The sequence below is a fragment of the Sander vitreus genome, chromosome 20 (assembly GCF_031162955.1).
Source record: "Sander vitreus isolate 19-12246 chromosome 20, sanVit1, whole genome shotgun sequence".
In the NCBI taxonomy this organism is placed as follows: domain Eukaryota; kingdom Metazoa; phylum Chordata; class Actinopteri; order Perciformes; family Percidae; genus Sander; species Sander vitreus.
In genome coordinates, this window is record NC_135874.1 from 20,964,753 (window position 1) to 20,975,376 (window position 10,624).

The following is a 10,624-nucleotide window of genomic DNA, read 5'->3' on the forward strand; positions in this document are numbered from 1 at the left end:
ACGAGAGCGTGGAGCTGGGGAGGAGGTTGCTATTTTACAAGACAGGTAATGCTAGCACAAGCTAGCTAGCTTGGTTAGCAAGGTGTTCCCGTAATTCACTTTAACATATTAATTGGGATGGACATTTTGGCAGAAAAAAAAAGGCCTTAAAACTAAATCTACTTACCGCAACAAATGAACAGCCGACTATTTTGCATAATTTATATTTTCTTTTGCTAACATTAGATATTTACACGCCTAGTCTATATCCTTCGCATTCCACTTCCGGGATTGCTCCGGTGCTGCAGGAAATTCCGCCGGATGCATGTATTTTTCGTTTCCTTCCGCTTTCTTTGTGTTGGAATTTTAAATTTGGTGGATTTATGAGGACTAATGTTAACTGCTCCTCAGATCTCTGCAGGGTAAATTGAGACAGCTAGCTAGACTATCTGTCCAATCTGAGTTTTCTCTCGTACAACTATTTTGCAGCGGCTCCATGTGGAGTTTAGCGATTGTGATTGGTTTAAAGAAATGCTATTAAACCAGAGCACGTTTTCCTCCCGTCCCCAAATGCTATGTGGAGTAGCCAGACCCTCGAGAGAGAGTTTGTTCCTGACACAGAAACAGGTCTTGAAGTATCGGTTCTTGTGACATCCCTAGTTTATGGTAACCTAGTCGGGCTGGGTCCAAACTTTGAGTGTGTTCATGCGGACTAGTGGCAGTCTGTGTATGTGTCAGGATTTTAGGAGTATTGGACCCAGACATGCATGGACGAGGAGGTAGAGGAAGATAAAGAAGATTTATTAAAGTAATGGCTTACAAACAAAAGGTGTCCTGAAGCAGGGGTCCATTTCAGGAAGGAGGTTTAACAAACTCTGAGTCTAACCCTGAACTCTGAGTTGATTTACCCTGAGATGGGAAACTCTGAGTTTTCGGTTCCAGAACAGCTGATTTGAGTTGGTTCAATCAACTCGGAGTAGGTTCACACGCGTGCACCACCACAATATAAAGGCAGCATGAATGGAGCCATGATACTACGATATGGGTCGGCGGAAATACTCATGGGCACATACAGCGAGTTTGAACATGTTTTTAGTTTTAAAAAAAGCAACACAGCGGCTGCTGTAAAAGAGAGAGAATTTGTGTGGGAGAACATTGCTGCTTGAGTCAATGCGTAAGCTCTAATATAGTGTATTCATTTCATATTTAATCACAGGTAACCTATAATATTACTGGTGAAAACTGGAATGGTAGTAAGCTACACCTATAATTTCATTTAGGTGCAATCCTGCGGGCGAAAAAGTAAACTACTACTAATCCCATTCTGAGGCTGCAGCACCATCATTAACAGAATTATGATTTACAATCATTTATTTCTTTTTAATGTCTCTTACTGGATTGTGTCCTCGGAACTCTACAAAAATGTTTAAAACACGTTTCAGAGCGAGGCACACTTTTCTGACTCTGTACAGTGGCTTTATATGATCTGCATCAACAAAGTTGTAAAGACAACTACAGTTTGCAAAAAAACAATGCGGCACAAATGTGCTGGGATGTAAGAGCATGTCCATGATGGGTGACGTTAGTGATATGAGGACGGATAAGGTTATGTAGGCTACATAACTGATAGACCGGGAAGAAAAACGATACAGCTCAAATAGGAAGTTATCTGGAAATGAAAATGTATGTATAGTCAGTGCCTCAATATCATCTCCCGACGCATGTTTCACTCCCTGCGAAGTAATACAGCTTCTTCATCAACGGGATCGTCGACACGAGGAAATGCCATGTTCAGAACAAAAACGTTTTATAGTCTGCCTAACATAGTTAATAAACTAACTGTTTTTTTAATTCATGCCGATAAACTGCGCTAAAACGCGCCTGATACAGACTGAATGAATGAATGAGGAAATGAGAGAGCGCTGTGTCAGAGGGAGGAGACTGAGAGAAACTCGAGGTTTCTTGAAGAAAACCTGCTCCCAACCAGGTTAGGTTCACAAGCTCAGTTACCATAGTAACTGACTCTGAGGTGAAGTTACATCTCTTTCTGAAACGGGCTGGAGTTACCCCTCTCTCTCAGGTTTGATTAACCTCTTTCTGAAACGGAAACCTCTCAGGGTTAACAAACTCAGAGTTTTCACTAAACCTGCTTTCTGAAACGGACCCCAGGCAGGCAAAAGAAAAGTCCAAAACAAAATCCCCCAAAAAAACCTTGAAAAACTGAACACACAGAAGGCAAAACCACAAGGCCGACGCGACGCAGGGAATAACCCGGGAGACACGACGATGAACCGACAAGAGACAAAGAAAGCACAGAGACTAAATACACAAGGTAACGAGGGGAGTAACGAGAGACAGGTGACATGAGGGCCGATGAACAGGTGGAACACATCAGGGCAGGGCGGACAATCACAGAGGCGGGAAAACACACAAGGCAGGACGTAAAACAAGACATGAGGAGGAGACTAAAACAGGAAACTGAAGCATGAAACATACACATGGATAGAACAAGGAAAAACAGAGAACAACAGAGAATATAGGAACACCTAAGACAGTACACGACAAGGAAACAGGGAATGAATTACTAAAATGAACAGGGAAAATCACAACGGAAAACCACAACCATGACAGTATGTTGGCTACTGTATGTGTGCACTATGTCATGTTGTATTTCCTTAACAGCAGAAACTGTATGTGTATGCGTCCAAGACATATTTCCTTCGAGACAATAAAGACTATTTCATCTTGTCTTATTTTTAGTCTAATCAATTCTAGGTAGGGTCTCTTTCAGTTGCTGTTTGTCTTTTTGTCAATATCTCTAATACCCAAGTGGATCCTAGCATCTCGCTAACAGTTCTGGTCATATTTGTTTATTTTTATTTCTCTGATCATTTTAGAGCTCTATTTCCTGATTTATTTGTCTCTTTTAGTTCTATTACCCATTTGTCACATTTCAAGTTATTTATTGCCCAACATATTTGACCATTTATTCTTCCATCCATATACTGTATTCATTTCTTAATTCTCAAATATGTCAGTATTGGTCCTCTGACAGTACATTTGACCAAAGTGGGACAAATCAACAACACACTGGCCCTAGCATGCAAAACCAACAAAATCACTATGCATAGGATATTAAGCCTCTTGTGTCAACCCCAAATTTAGAATAATGAGAAGCATTAGAAGACAATGAAGATGACATAACAATGATGGTGTGTGTGTGTGTGTGTGTGTGTGGGGATCAGATTAAAATGTCACATTAGCATCAACTGAAAGGCTTCTCATAGACAAAGCACCGCTGATCAATTCTCCAATCAATTTCTGTTGAAACAAATTAATGATTACATCCGGGGTGGACAACGCAGTCTTCAAGATGAGCTTATCTGGGTTTTAAAAACAGGTCGATACCTGCAACACAGATCACTCAAACCTTGATCACATCTTTCCTAAGCAGGATTTGATTTCCCGCCTATATATAGACAGCAGCAACTACTTTTCAACTAGAGTGTCCAGTAAAACATGTATAATGAGAAAAAAAAAAAAAAATCATTTTTATAGTACTGTGATTTCTAGTCTATATCCTTAACGTACCACTTCTGGGATTGCTCCGCCAGATTTCACTCATTTAGGCCGGATATCCGTTGCCTTAGGCTTCCTTTATGTTGGCATTTTAAACTCTGGTCGGTTTATGAGGACTGTGGTTAACCTTTTCTCAGATCTCTGCAGGGTAAATCCAGACAGCTAGCTAGACTATCTGTCCAATCTGAGTTTTCTGTCGCACGGCACTTAGCCCAAGCCCAAGACGATTGTGATTGGTTTAAAGAAATGCCAATAAACCAGAGCATGTTTGTCTCCCATCCCAGAATGCTGTGTGGACTAGCCTAACCTTCCTCCGCAGCGCTGTGGTGGAGGAAGGTCTGGCAAAGCGAGACTATGTGATTTCAGACGGGATTTTTGTTCATACGAGACTAAAATGATTTTTGTGAAAAACAGTCGCTTTTAATGTTTTACTTTGAAGGTTTCATAGGAAGTCAGATTTCATATTCTGACTGGCTTGCCCCTGGGATGGTGGGAATCCAGTCTTCCAAGTTAATCAGTCTGCCATTACCAGCTCACAGCATTAGGCAAAAAAGAGAGGAGCGCCTGTGGAATGTATTTTGTGTCTACCTCTACTTCCCCTTTTTTATTTCTTCTTTCTTTCTCACTCTGCTCTGTGCGACTTTTATTCCTAGATCAGCCTTAATTCCTTCCTTCCCTTTATCCTTGTTATACACACACACTACACTTACTCTTATCTTTCCTGTATTTTAATCTTCTGTGACATGCTCATACTGTGAATCATAGGGGACCCCTGACTCACATGTGACATAATGAAGATATGAGATGTGTGTGAGAGGTTTTTTTACACTTCCATCCTCATGAGGACCAAATGTCCTCACAGGTACAGCAAGGAATGAGAGAATTCCTTCAAAGTGAGAAAATGTTTGAGAATTATAGCCTACAGGTTGGTTTCAGGGAAGGTATTTAGATGATGTGCCAGGAGACATTAGTTTAGCTCAGCATAAAGACTAATACATTACCTATCTGGTTCGTTTAATTCATATAAAAACAAAAATAACTAGAACTGCAAGCAGTTGTGACGGGGCCCAAGCTACCCACACCAGTCGCCCCCGACGCCCCGGGGAGCGCGCAAAAGTGGAACCCGAAGCCAGGTGGCGGGGAGGCAAACGTCGGTAAATATTGAGAGGCGCAAGCCGCGATGTTTGCGGTACGTCGCCGTTGCAAACGTAGCGGTCAACAGTTTACCTCCATGCATATAAGACTACCTTTAAGAATTCTCTACAATAAACAAACTTCTTAACCCCCCTGACCACAGGGGACAGCAGAGAGAAATGAGAGAGTGACCGAGAGGGTGGAGGGGGGGAGGCAGGTGTGGTGGTTGAAGGAGCAGGGGAGGGGGTCAAGTTGTTGCAAATGGTGTCATAGGCCGATTTATGTTTTCCTCCGTGGGTGCTTCATGGGAAATTAAGAATCAATGCCTCCGACATAACCAATCAAACTATGACAGACGCTCCACTTAGCACCAACTGCAATGTTTAATTGCAGTTGTTATGAATGGTGTTGATTTGGGATTGAAAAAGTGAGAGAAAAGAGTTGAATTTCTCCACTGTGCAGGTTGGGCAGAAACTTTGTCAGGTGGGTTAAGAAGTTTGTTTATTGTAAAAAAAAAACAAAGGAGCATGCAAAAGTAAAAACTGGTAGGAGGCAAACGTCAGTAAATATTGAGAAGTGTGAGCTGCAATGTCTGTGGTACATTTCAATTGCAAATATCCCATTAACATTGAGTAAAAGGGCAAAAACTCGTCTACGTTGATTATAGAGCCCCCTAACGGCCGATCTTCGCCAAATTTGGTACAGAGCCTCAGAGCGGCATGCCGAACGAGCGCCAGTTTCGTGTTGATTGCATTTACTGTGGCAGAGATATTGCAATTGCAAATTTCCCATTTAAATGCATTGACTTATTGGCCAAAACAAATAAACGTTGGTTATAGCGCCCCCTAAAGGCCGATCTTTGCCAAATTTGGTAGAGAGCATTGTAGTGGGATGTTGAACAATGATCTCAAGTTCTTTGCTGATAACATTTAATTTGGCCGAGATATGATATGATATATGATACATAGCAAAATTCCTTGAGTAACTTTTGGTCACATCCATCTGGAGATGCTACCTACCAGGTTTCGTGCTGATCTGTCACCCGGCCTAGGACAAGTTCGAAAAAGTTGGTTTTGCGCATTGCGCGATATTGCGGGAAAAAAATTAAACGGAAATGGGCGTGGCCTATATCATGTGATTCAGCTTGATTCAAGGAACACGTGGATGTAAGTATTTTTAATGTGCAATGTATAATGTGGGAGTTAAAGGCAAAAAAACATTATAGCGCCAGCTAGTGGTCCACATGTGTAATTTTTGGTAGGTGTGGTCCATGACCCATTGTCCATCTACCCTGTAAATTTAAAGTTGTTCACATTAGTGTAAGTGGTGAATCTAGACTTGGGTCCCATAGGCCACGCCCACTTTGACCCCTCAGTACCCCACTCTAGAGATGGCCTCAGGAGTGTCATTAGATGGTACCCATCAAATTTTGTAAAAATCGGATGAGCCATTCATGAGATAAACTTTTTGTACTTGTACTGCTCATCCGATTTTTACAAAATTTGTTGGGTGCCATCTAGGGCCACTCCTGAGGCCAACCCTAGAGTGGGGTACTGAGGGGTCAAAGTGGGCGTGGCTTATGGGACCCACATTTAAATTTACTACTTACACTGACGTGAACAACTTTAAATTTACAGGGTAGATAGACAATGGGTCATGGACCACACCTACCAATAATTACACATGTGGACCACTAGGTGGCGCTATAATGTTTATGCCTTTAACTCCCACATTACACATCGCACATTAGAAAACCATACATTCACGTGTTCCTTGAATCAAGCTGAATCACATGATATAGGCCACGCCCATTTCCGCTTAAATTATTTTCCGCAATATCGCGCAATGCGCAAAACCAACTTTTTCGAACTTGTCCTAGGCCGTACGACGGATCACCATGAAACCTGATACGTAGCATCTCCAGATGGACGTGACCAAAAGTTACTCAAGGAATTTTGCTACGTTAAAGTATGCGCATTTGACGACCAAACAAATTTTCCTAGCTAGCTACCACACATGTATCATATCTCGACCAAATTAAATGTTATCAGCAAAGAACTTGTGGTCATTGTTCAACATCCCACTACGATGATCTGTACCAAATTTGGCAAAGATCGGCCTTTAGGGGGCGCTATAAGTAACGTTTATTTGTTTTGGCCAATAAGTCAATGCATTTAAATGGGAAATTTGCAATTGCAATATCTCGGCATGCCGCTCTGAGGCTCTGTACCAAATTTGGTATGCCATTAGGGGGCACTATAATCAATGTAGATGAGTTTTGGCCCTTTTACTCAATCTATGTTAATAGCATATTTGCAATGGAAATGTACCACAGACCTTGCAGCTCACACTTCTCAATATTTACTGATGTTTCCCTCCTACCGTTACGTTTTGGTTTTTGCTTTTGTGTGCTTTACCGTTTGCCTCCCTGCCACCTGGCTTCGGGTTCCGCTTTCGCGCGCTCCCCGGGGCATCGGGGGCAACTGGCGTGGGTGGCTTGGGCCCGGTCATAACTGCTTGCAGTTCTAGTTTTTTTTTACTTTTGGAATAACCAGGCTAGCGGTTTGTTCCTCTTTTAAGCTAAGCTAACTGTCTTCTAGTTGTAGCTTCATATGTAACAGACAGATGATCTTCTCCTCTAACTCTCGGCAAGAAAGAGAAAAAGTGTATTTCCCAAAATGTTGATATATTCCTTTAAAATGATTGGTCTCTTCACATAGCCTACATGTAAAACATGTAAAATAAAAATAAATTGGTTGTATACAAAATGCATTCTGGGAAATATGGAGAAGTAATTAACTTAATTATAAGAGCCAGTTTAAAGCAAAGTATGTTTCCCAAAAAAGTAATGAATACAATGAATGAAGTCAATGGAGGGTCCACACAAGTAGGCTATAGAAATACAAACGTGTGTGTGTGTGTGTGTGTGTGTGAGTGAGGATGGCAGGAATATTGATTCCACTGTCTTCATTAGCATGTACCTGTGGGGCTAATGTCTCTAGGTGGTTCTGGCTAGACAACCTAACACTCTGCTTCTGTCCCTGTGGTGAAAGACTGGCTTGCCACTCCCCTCCTGCGCCACTGGACTGAGAGGGGGACCAAAATAGAACCAGAGACCAAAGGGGAACACAGTTCTGGCATCTATGGCAGCCATGCCTGAGGAAGAAATAAAGCCTAACCTAAAATTCCTGTAGCTGTTCACACTTTTTATTGCTCCATCATTCAACGCTCCCATTACTTGTGATGTTAATATAAAATATTTCCTCTCCCAGTTTTATGCATTGTCCTCATCTCAGCTTTTTTCTGTGGTAAAGCAACTTTAATTCCATTAACTTGTATGAGGCCCTATAACAACATTTAATTTGATGGACTGAACATTACTGAAACACTTCAATTAAAAAGAGGAACATCAAAACAATCATTCAATTAAAGTAATGTATTCCTCCAGTTGCTTTTTCCAGTGACAATACTTTATCTTGCAGATCTTAACTGAGGGTCCAGCAATTTAAACCACAGAAAACAGTTTATTCTCAAACAATTTGACATAGGTAGCAAACATTTAAAAAAAAAAAAAAAAAATGCTACAAGCCTAAAATATATCCTGATAAGTTTGTTTTGTACCAAGTGGAAATCAGCCCTTAATTACAGCTACTACAATGAAAACCAGCAGGATCCTAAGAACTATGGAGATAGATACAGTACAGGCACAAATAATATATTAAGTGAACACATAATCAAGCATTATATTATATAATCCAGAATTGGTATCCAACTCATGTCTGAACAATTGCTGACTGCTGCCAAAATTGAGAGAACATTTTCTTGACTGAAAGCAAATAATGACAGAGGTAAGGCTAAGCAGCTTGCATTTTGACATTTCGGATTGATAAACGGGAAATATTATTTCATTGTATTAATATCCTTAGTGATTAAAACATAGGGTCCGTGACATTTCAATTTTTATTTTTTCTAATCTAACTCAAAAGGTCAGACGAGGAGACTGCAAACTTAATTTGAGACTGACAGCCCTTTCATAAACGAGGAAGACACAGTGCCACATCTGGAAGACAGTAATTGTGCCTTATGAAGTAAAAGTCACTTTAGCAATCATCCAATTTGTCCTGAATTAATACCTGTGATAATTAATATCTGTTTGCTTCACCCACTCTCTACGGCAGACTTGTTATTAAGGAGATGAGCCTGGGAGAAAAAAACAATCTGAAGCCAGGAAATGGGAGAATGTAAAAAGAAACAGAAAGCATAAGATGCATTTAAATAGCTAATATTGTTTGAACTCCTGGTGTAACCTAACAGCAAAAGAAATATTACACCTAATTTAAAAGATCAAAGGGGACAAAGTGACAGGCTGCAGGTCGGCCCCTCCTCTCAACACGACTCACGCTCCCCTGTTCCAGAGCTGGGTAGCGGTGGAGCCTAAGGATCACAAGCATCTGGCTTGCATTGTAAATGTCGCCTGTACTCACGAAGAGGTTGTGCAGAAAGGCAGAAACAACAGAGACAGAAGGCACACCATTTGGTGCAACACCTCCAAGGCCTTAAAGAAAACTATGATGCCATCTTGACTTTATCATTCCAAAGGTATTCTGTGACTGAGTTAGCCCTGGGACGACACTGGGTGTCTTTGCTGGTGTCATAATGGTGCACTCAGTACATGGATATCCTCTGGTATTAGCAAGGCAATACATGAGCACACCAGTGTTGTGGTCTCATCATTAATTCCTTCTCTTGTGGACAGGATCTGTCAATATGCATCACATATTGGATGCATTGAGGCAAAGAAGTTACATAACCCTTTACAGCTTCCACAAGTCCATCATGGCATTATGTCTCTAGTAGTCTCACATTGCCAGACCTTCCTCCACAGTGCTGCTGAGGAGGGTCTGGCTAATCGGCACAGCATTCCTGGATGGGAGAAAAACGTGTTCTGGTTTATTGGCATTTCTTTAAACCAATCACAGTTGTCACCGAGCCAGAGCCACAGTGCCGCTGCAAAATATCCTCGTGAAGGAACTTGTTTTGGTGGAACGTGTTTATGCCGCCCAATGATTGAATGTGAGACTCCGGTTCCCTTTACAGATGTTTATTAACACCGTAGAACTAAAAGTTCAAGTAGACAAAATAAAAGACAACATCATATATTGCAATCATTACATAAATAGCATTACTTAGCACTGTAGCTAATGCTGATAAAGAATACAGAGTAATACCGACCACTTTAGCCTGCTTCTCAACCAACGGCAGAGTCATTCCCCAGAGGCAATCTTCACAATCAAAAGTATGATTCTTCAACTTACACACAGTTGTAGCAAACACCACGAAGCATGGAGTAATAATAAAAAATAAAAATAAAGAAACAAACTAGCATGTAACATCACCGCTACAGGTGCCTTGGTCTCTGGTGTAGCTTACGGAGCTAACAGGCACTACTTCCTTCATGTCAAAATAAAGGTACGTATTTCAAAATAAATTCAAAAAACGGCTGCATTTACACTCCCACCATCACACAATGTGTGATTCACAATAAAAATTAACATTGTTAACAGCACCCTGTAAAACATTGATGTAAATATTCAAATATAAACAAAATAATGTCATTGAAGAGCTAACCTACTTATTCAGCCTCAAGCAATAGTACTGTTTTGTGTATGGACCTTTCTAAGTAAACTGGCTTATTTGAGCGTGTGCCTTTACTGTCTAGTGTTGTGTCACTAAGTAACAGTTTGAGTTTCCTAACTCTTCCGTCAGCTCCTTGGAAGACTTCAACTACCTTCGCCAGCTTCCACTGATTTCTTGGTGTGCCATCATCTTGCAACAGGACAATGTCATTCACGTTAGCATTTCTCCTGTCCTTGTTCCATTTGGTCCTCTGCTGCAGATTCAGCAAATACTCCTTTCTCCACCTGGTCCAAAA